Source organism: Zeus faber, assembly GCF_960531495.2.
Source record: "Zeus faber genome assembly, chromosome: 7".
In the NCBI taxonomy this organism is placed as follows: domain Eukaryota; kingdom Metazoa; phylum Chordata; class Actinopteri; order Zeiformes; family Zeidae; genus Zeus; species Zeus faber.
Window position 1 is genome coordinate 33,453,609 of NC_137203.1, and position 7,818 is coordinate 33,461,426.

Sequence of the window (7,818 nt, forward strand, 5' to 3'; positions counted from 1 at the left end):
TCTCTTCCCACAGGTAAGGGTTTAGGGAGAGAGGCGGAGAATTTCTGACTGTGGTGCACTGACATGGCGAGAGTTTTATTATCCATTGCAATATGTGGCATGCAGGCCACTATATAATATATATATATATATCCCCCCGAGGAGTCTTATAATAATGGAGGTTATTAATCGTCCTCTCGGGCGCAGGGGGAATGGAATTCCTCTGCTAGGCTGCTCACGAGCCTGTGCGCCGATCTCCTCTGACAAAACATAACGTTAAGAAAACTCCCTGCCATGAGTCAGACCAATCAGCACCGTGTGGGCTCTGATTGGGCCAATTCGAGGCATCTTGGTGGCCGCAGGAAAAGGGAACAGTGCTGTCGTCCGCAGCCGGTGCTTGACCACGCCCCTTTGTCCGCCACATGCTTTTTTTGTATCGCCCCACAGGAAGTCAGTGATTTTGAATTTTGTGCGGCATTTTTCATTCTACGAACACATGTTTGAGGGCATTAGGATGCATGAAAACTCACGAAACTTTGCACCCATGTTCAAACTAGTAAACACTTTGATTCAGTGTCACATTTGGGATTGGGTGTGGCACTACGGCTCTAAAACGCCCCCTAATTACTTTTACCCTGAGTATAGTTGCTCAGATTTGCATGAAATTTGGTATGCACATTGCTCTAATCATTTCGGATATATTGCATATTGGCTTTCATTAATTCCGCCCAACCAGAAGCCGGCCTATTTATATAGTGTGCATTTTTCATGTATTTTAAACTACTCAAACTCCTCCAGGCCATTGGTCAAAAATTGGTTTAAATATTAGGCAATCAATTTAAAAATTTTGGCAAAAACATTACATTTGCTCTAAAATCATGCTATATTAATAAATTTACTCGAAATTTATCAGGGCAGCCAGAAACATGATGGTAAACATGTATACCAAGTGCTATGGTGATATCCTAAAATTTGAAGAAAATAGCTAATAGAATAATTCTAGTGAGAAAAATGTATGTCTGTATGAGTGTGGCGCAGAACCTGTATTTGAAATTCGGAACTGGAAAGTAATGCATTGGCATTGGCAAAAAGAGTACCTAGATGCAGACAAAACGGCGGACATCTGCAAGAGGCACTCTGTTGAAAGGAAATCATGTGACATCAGCAGCGCAAGTTTTAGTTTTGGATCATTCGCAAACAATTCATTTTTTATCGGATGTTTTAAGTGAACGAAATAAAGTGAATCCTCATCCAAAATATTTTTTTTGTTTTGGTTTTCTAGAAAGTGCTGTGGTGAGATCTTGAAAATTTGCAGGGCAGGTCCACGGGATACGCATCAACGTAGTTTGAGAAAAGCTAAGGAGTACAAGGTGTTACAAATGTGTAGCTGGACATACTGTGCTCACTTCTATTGTTCATTCCTTGTCATTCGGTGGAATTATTTGCATTTTTTATTTTGCATTTCTTTAATCTACCTTTTATTGCCAAGCATTTTAGTTATAAATAAATTCTGCATTTATTCTGAAGGTCATTGTCTTGTGACGTTTACCTTCAAGTAGTTACTGAGGATCCCTGAACGAGAAGGACTGCACATTTCAGGTTATGTGACTGATTCATTATTTCTAATTGATTTGCTTAACAGTAGATTTTGTAAGGTCCCCGAGAGAGTTGTGGTGCCCTGCCGAGACAATTATTAATTATTAAACATTAACGTAGGTATTAACACTACACTATGAACTACTTCACTTTTCTATCTCTATTACAGTTATGCAACAAGCAAATATTTTTATATCTTTAAACCCACCAAGTTATGCAACCTTGAGAGCAGTGCAGGTGCAGTTGTGTCTATATCTGTCGGTGTGTGTGTGTGTGTGTGTGAGTGAGTGTGTGCGCATGTGTGCACAGAGGGGGTTAAAATTGGGTCTGGTCGCTTTTATAAAGACAGGGGTACAGAGGACATTATCGGAGTGACAGTGACACAAGATAGGAGGTAAGGACCACCACTTGGGAGATTAATTTGTCCTTAGCGATTGGTCTTTATTTGTCTTCAGTGAGATATGACTTATTATTATTTTATTTTTTTAGGCTTTTATTATCTGTAATTATTTAGAATGTATCCATATGCCTCGTTGGATAATTTAAGTTAATGGATTTTGACTTTATTGCGGTATTGTGAAGGGTCAGAAAAGATAAACAGAAGGGATATATTCGGGTCTCAGATCAGTATGGTGAGCTCAGCCTGTGACAAGATAATGTTCGCGCTGTCCTTAACATAAGATTAACAATGTCCAAGAATTCTGCAGGTAATGGATGTTAAAGATCAGGTAATAGGTGATTCAAGATCGTGTCAAGTTCTGTCTAGGAAGGGATGAGGTTAACAGCTAAACCGCTTTTGTTTAACAATATTTTCCACCTCAATTCACAATATACAGCAAATATTAGTTAAATAACAGCAAAATAGTGTGATCACAATTTAACCTGGCAAAAATAAGTATCACACAAAATTCTAATTTCATGTCTCTTTTCACTTTTCCAACATCTATTAAAAAGTTTACCTTTTCCTTCTCAATCCTAATTTGTTACTCGATTTAAAATGAAATTAAGATTCATTTTCTAAAAACTCTTAACCGAATGTTCAAATCAGGAAATCCATAAAAACTATGAATACTATTGAAATCGACTAAAAAAAAAATCAACATTAATGTTATTTAACTTATTTATTTATGTCTTTGTTTCATTATTTTCTTTCTTTCATTTTTTATGACATGTCAGGCTCCAACGGTATTAAACTGTCCATTTTGTTCCATACAGTTTGTTTATTCAGTTTGTACAGTTTGTTCCACTGCTTTCTTTGGCCCTGATGGCAATTGGGATAAAACCAAACAAACGAAACGAAAAACTAGTTGAGATAAGTCAAGAAGATGTCAAACAAACAACAGAAAAACTAAACGGCTCATGAAAACATAACTGAATCTAAAATTAAAATAAACGAAAATCTTCAAATAGTGTAGGAGGTGGAACTATACAAGATAAGATCCCCCCATAGCGGAAATTCAGGCTTTGGAGGAAAATAAGTGCAGAGTGAGAAGTTAAACATTTTCATTTTCACAATATACAGTATACATTCAAAAATAAAAAGGAGTAACAAGTAATAAACAACTAAACAAGGTAAGATGACAATAGTAATAAGTAATAAAAAGCTGCTCGTTCTACCTTCTATTGAATACACATTGTGACCCACTCCTCTCCCTGTTATAGATCCTTCTCCCTGACAGCACACCCCACGCTCATATGCTCTCTGAGGCCATGGCTCTCTCCTTCCACTGCCTTTCCCTCTCACTCCTGGCCCTCTGCACACTGTCTGCGGTGCAAGCCCAGCTCAGACTCTTCAACATCCGTGCGACCAACCTGCCAAAGGACATCCTGGGAACCACTGATGGCTACGTGAGGGTGTTCTGCGGCCCCACCGACCTGGGCGAGACGTCTGTTCGCAAAAATGAAGTGAACCCCTGGTGGGGGGAGGAGTTCAGCTACTTCAAGGCCCATCCCAATGATGTGTTGCGGATGGAGGTCCATGACAGCGACCTGTTTTTTGATGATCTGCTTGGGACCTGCCAGCGGCAAATTAAAGTGGGTACTCATGACCATGACTGCTTCTTGAAGAAAGGTGGCACTCTCCACTACTCCTACACCCTCAGTGAGAGAAGTGGGCAGTGAAATGTCTCCTTAACCCGTAACGCAACTGCAGCCTTAAAAGTATAGATCAATTTGTGATCAGAGACATGGTCATGTGCCCCACTCACAAATTAATATACTTTGTCACGGGTCGACAGAGTTGATTTTCAAGTTTCCTCATCGATCATTCAAATTTTGTCCCGTTATTCTATCTGACCAAAAAATAAACCTTTTTCGGCAAGTACGTCTCCTGTTTACAGTTCTTTTCATGTGGGATAGTGATGGGAACTTGATCAGTATGAAATCATTATAAGATTTCAAGCAGTGTGTGGAAGACTGGAAGAAGTGATGGTTATCAGGGCTACTTTTTAACCCGATCCTGCCTTGGAAAAAAACCTACGTGGAAATGGCTAAAAGCCACAGTGAAATAAATTTGTAGCATTAGACAATTAGCCACAAATAGCACCTGAAGGAAGCCATAGAAACGACAACAACATTGCCAACATGACTGCACCTCCTTCACCAGGCTTCCTAACCTTTGTATCGGAGGGGTCTTGCTGCACTGGTGGTTTGGTAACTGGATCTTGATCTATGCTTTTGCAAACTACAGCAAAACCAATTTGGGGATATATACGGTGTAGTTCATGGGGCTCATTGGCAGGTCTGTTCCTGGCATTTCTTCCTTAACTAAATTAAAGAGTTTTCCTGCACCATTTACCAGTTGCCAATTGTCCTGATTGTTACTGTTATTCCAATATACTCATCATTGTACTAAATAATGTTACTGATCTTGCCTTTAAATGATTGGGGCATTCATTTTGGCAAGCCAATTGATACTGATTAACAAAGGCTAACTTATTTCTTCACATATGTAAATAAAATATTATCATTCCAGCAGGAAAACATATATCACACCCAGGAATAGACTTTATATTTTAATTGATACTTGGGAAGTAGTTTAATATACTTTATTGGACTGGTATACCGTACCTATCGGCAACATGGGAGCGGGACGGTCTCCTTGCTGCTTGGAGTCAGCTACGTGTGGGCTAGGGTCAAACTGACTTGTCAAGCAATAGATTTGTATCTATTAATCTATTAAGAAGGTATTAAGCTATTAATGTTTTATCAAATGTACAAGAATATATCCATTGCATGTTTTTCTTCATTTAATAATCTAACCTCAAATAACTGATACCAAAACATAATCAGAAAACACAGAAACAGCTCGATAAATACACGTACATAGATAGTAGAAGACATCTCCAGCATCCTCTTCTGGTGAATGGGATCAACCCACCGCTGCCGTCCTTGCCTTCTCCCTTGGACCTAGGGAGAAGACATGGCACTGCCTTCCTCCTGCCAATATCCGCAACATAAACAATAAACGCTTAACTCACAAACTAATCCAACTACATTAATAAACAAACAGACTCCAAATGCGAATACATTGAACAGTAAAGGGTTTAAAACGGAAGATTCACTTAACTCATGTATCCATTGAAAGTTGATAAATTTCACAATTTGAAGTTCAAAGTCTCAAGAATGCTGCATTCGCTTGAACCTAGTAGACGGAATGGAGATGGACCCCGAAGGAATTGAAGAATCGTCAAATGATGCAACGCTTTCATGTTGCTGTGTCATTAACAATGTCACTTCTGGTGTGGCCCAGGAGTTAGTGATAATATTCTTCTTAAGATGGACACAAATAATATGTTTTAAAGAGCTGTTCCACAGATTCTAGTGTGATTTTAGGGTGAACTAAAGAACAAAAAAAAAAACTTGCAATAGCATTTTCTTCTGTGAAAACTGCCCTCTGAACACAAAATGTCCCGTATTTTCAGAATGACCCAACACTCCCCACCAGGCAACATTGGCCCCTACTAATATTTACATCACCTATTTTCTGTTCCCAGAAAATAGGTGATGTATTAACAAATTATAATGCAAGATCCCAAGGGGCTATATGAAAACCGTTCACCATTCCATCTTCTTTACAGTGTTCACATCTCATTACATTAAGCAGATGCTTTTATCCAAAGCGACTAACAATTTTTCAAACACTGATGGACGCAGCCATCAGGAGCAATTAGGGGTTAAGTGTCTTGCTCAAGGACACTACAGCATGCTAGCAGGAGGAGCCTGGGATCAACCAGCGACGTTTAGATCACTAGACGACCAGCTCTCCCTCCTGAGCTACCATCCCCATGACAAAAGTACACGGTCTTTCCTCATGTAACAATACTGTAAATTAGAAATAATCCATAATTTGTGTGTCAACAGACCAATGCACCTTTTGTTGACTTAAAGGGATTTGCTGCACTGATAAAGAAAAGACTACATTTGGTTGAGTTCTCAAAGCAGGAACATTTTTCAAACATCAAAGGACAGAGTCTTTGTTCTGTAACACTGCTTCAAAAACAAGATGCTCTTGAAAATATCCTATGACATTAACAGCAAAGCCTCAAGTTTTATCTGACGCACAGGTAGGTAGATAAACTAGTCAACTCCCCTCTGTACAAGAAAATAACACACTCAATAACAAACGATGGGAAACAGGGTTAGGGTTAGACTGAACAGAAGAATACCACTTTTGCAACTCATGTGAGGCTACTGCACTAGAGAGCTACAAATAAGACAAATACAATTCAAACATGTTAAATCTGACAGATATACTGACAGATAAAACAATTTTTATACATTTCTTCCGACAGCAGGAATAGGAATGACATGTTTTGACATTTGCAATGGAAAATTCCCTCACTCGAGAACATTTTAAAACGGATGGTTAATAACTGAAACGGTTGAATCTGATACTCACCCTGCTTTTGCAAAAATGTAATTTTACTTGCTTATGTAACAAGAAAATATTTCTCCCAAGGTTATGCAACCCTGAGAATAGCACAGGTGCAGTGGTGGGGTAAAATATTCTCCAGTGGGAAAAACCCAGGAGTGCGGGTGAGAGCAACAACTTCTTTCATGCCCATTATCACAAACTATATTTCTGTTCAATCTGTTTCACTCATTCCGATTAGACGTTTATTCAATTGTACATATACAGCACAATAACAGCATGTAAAGACCTCTTTATTATTTTATGTTTTTGTCATTTATCTTTATTAATGTATTTATTTATTATTTTTCCTAAAACGTACAGGTATGTACTAAACCTCACCAATTTTTCTTGTGATTGGCAACTATCAGGTTTTTTTTTTAGTGCATTTACAATTTTGGCTAATTGGAGAGGATGGTTTGAAAAAAAAAAATGAAAGCTGCAAGCAGTGATGATTGGGCCCTCGCACCATTGTGCACGTCGGGGTGCTGGTGGGATGCTGGTTGATGCAGCTGTGCACTTTCGCAACCATCGGACACTGCATGAACGATTAAAGATGTTATTAGGAGGAGTACAACAAAGTATAAAACATGTCATTTTCTATTGCAAGTAGGGGGCTCTATGACTGTAATTCCAAATGGGCGCATAGAAGTCTTCAAGCCAGGACTCTTGTCAAAGTTTGGGGCAGATTTAACCACATAGTTGAGTTATAAACCACTTCCTGCTAGTAGGAGGCACTATGCCCATAACACAATACTGGCAGATAAATGTCTTTAGGCCTTGACTCTGAGCATACATATGAAGTTTGCGGCAGATTTCACTATGTACAGTCGAGTTACTGTAGTTTCTTGATGAATGTGATGTTTTGAAGAATGAAGAAGTGACCGCTGACACTGACTTGATTAAATAATAGTTTTATTACACAAATCAGCATCAAACCAGACTTGCCTAGGACGTCCAGGAGAGACCCGAGCCGGATGGAATCTTTGCCAAGCGACGCTCTGCACTCGCTTTTAAAGCTGTCCAGAGATAACATACCATCTCTGGTCCCGACCTATAGGTGCCCGCTCAGCCTCTGTCTTGTCATAAATCTAAACATTTCCTCCTCTGGTCGAGCTGGAGGAATCAACAAAATTCCTCTCCCATACGGCCTCTGAACAGACCCGTTGTTATTCTCGTTCTCCGTATGACACAGAAGCAATAAATCTAATAGTAACATAGTTAATATTATGACCGCACTATATCTCAGCTTTGGGAGCTCAGTGACCTATTCACCTCAAACCTTCCAGACACCTCATTACAAAACATTTCCTGTCAGTAGGGGGTGCAAT

The 7,818-nt window shown here is 39.2% G+C and overlaps 1 long non-coding RNA gene across 1 annotated transcript; it reads left to right on the forward strand.

Annotated features, from left to right (window-relative positions):
- Window positions 1-1,871: 1,871 nt before the first annotated feature.
- On the forward strand, window positions 1,872-3,895 carry LOC307233354. Its single transcript, XR_013844264.1, has 2 exons — window positions 1,872-1,969; window positions 3,238-3,895. It is a non-coding gene; the product is annotated as an uncharacterized lncRNA (long non-coding RNA).
- Window positions 3,896-7,818: the final 3,923 nt, after the last annotated feature.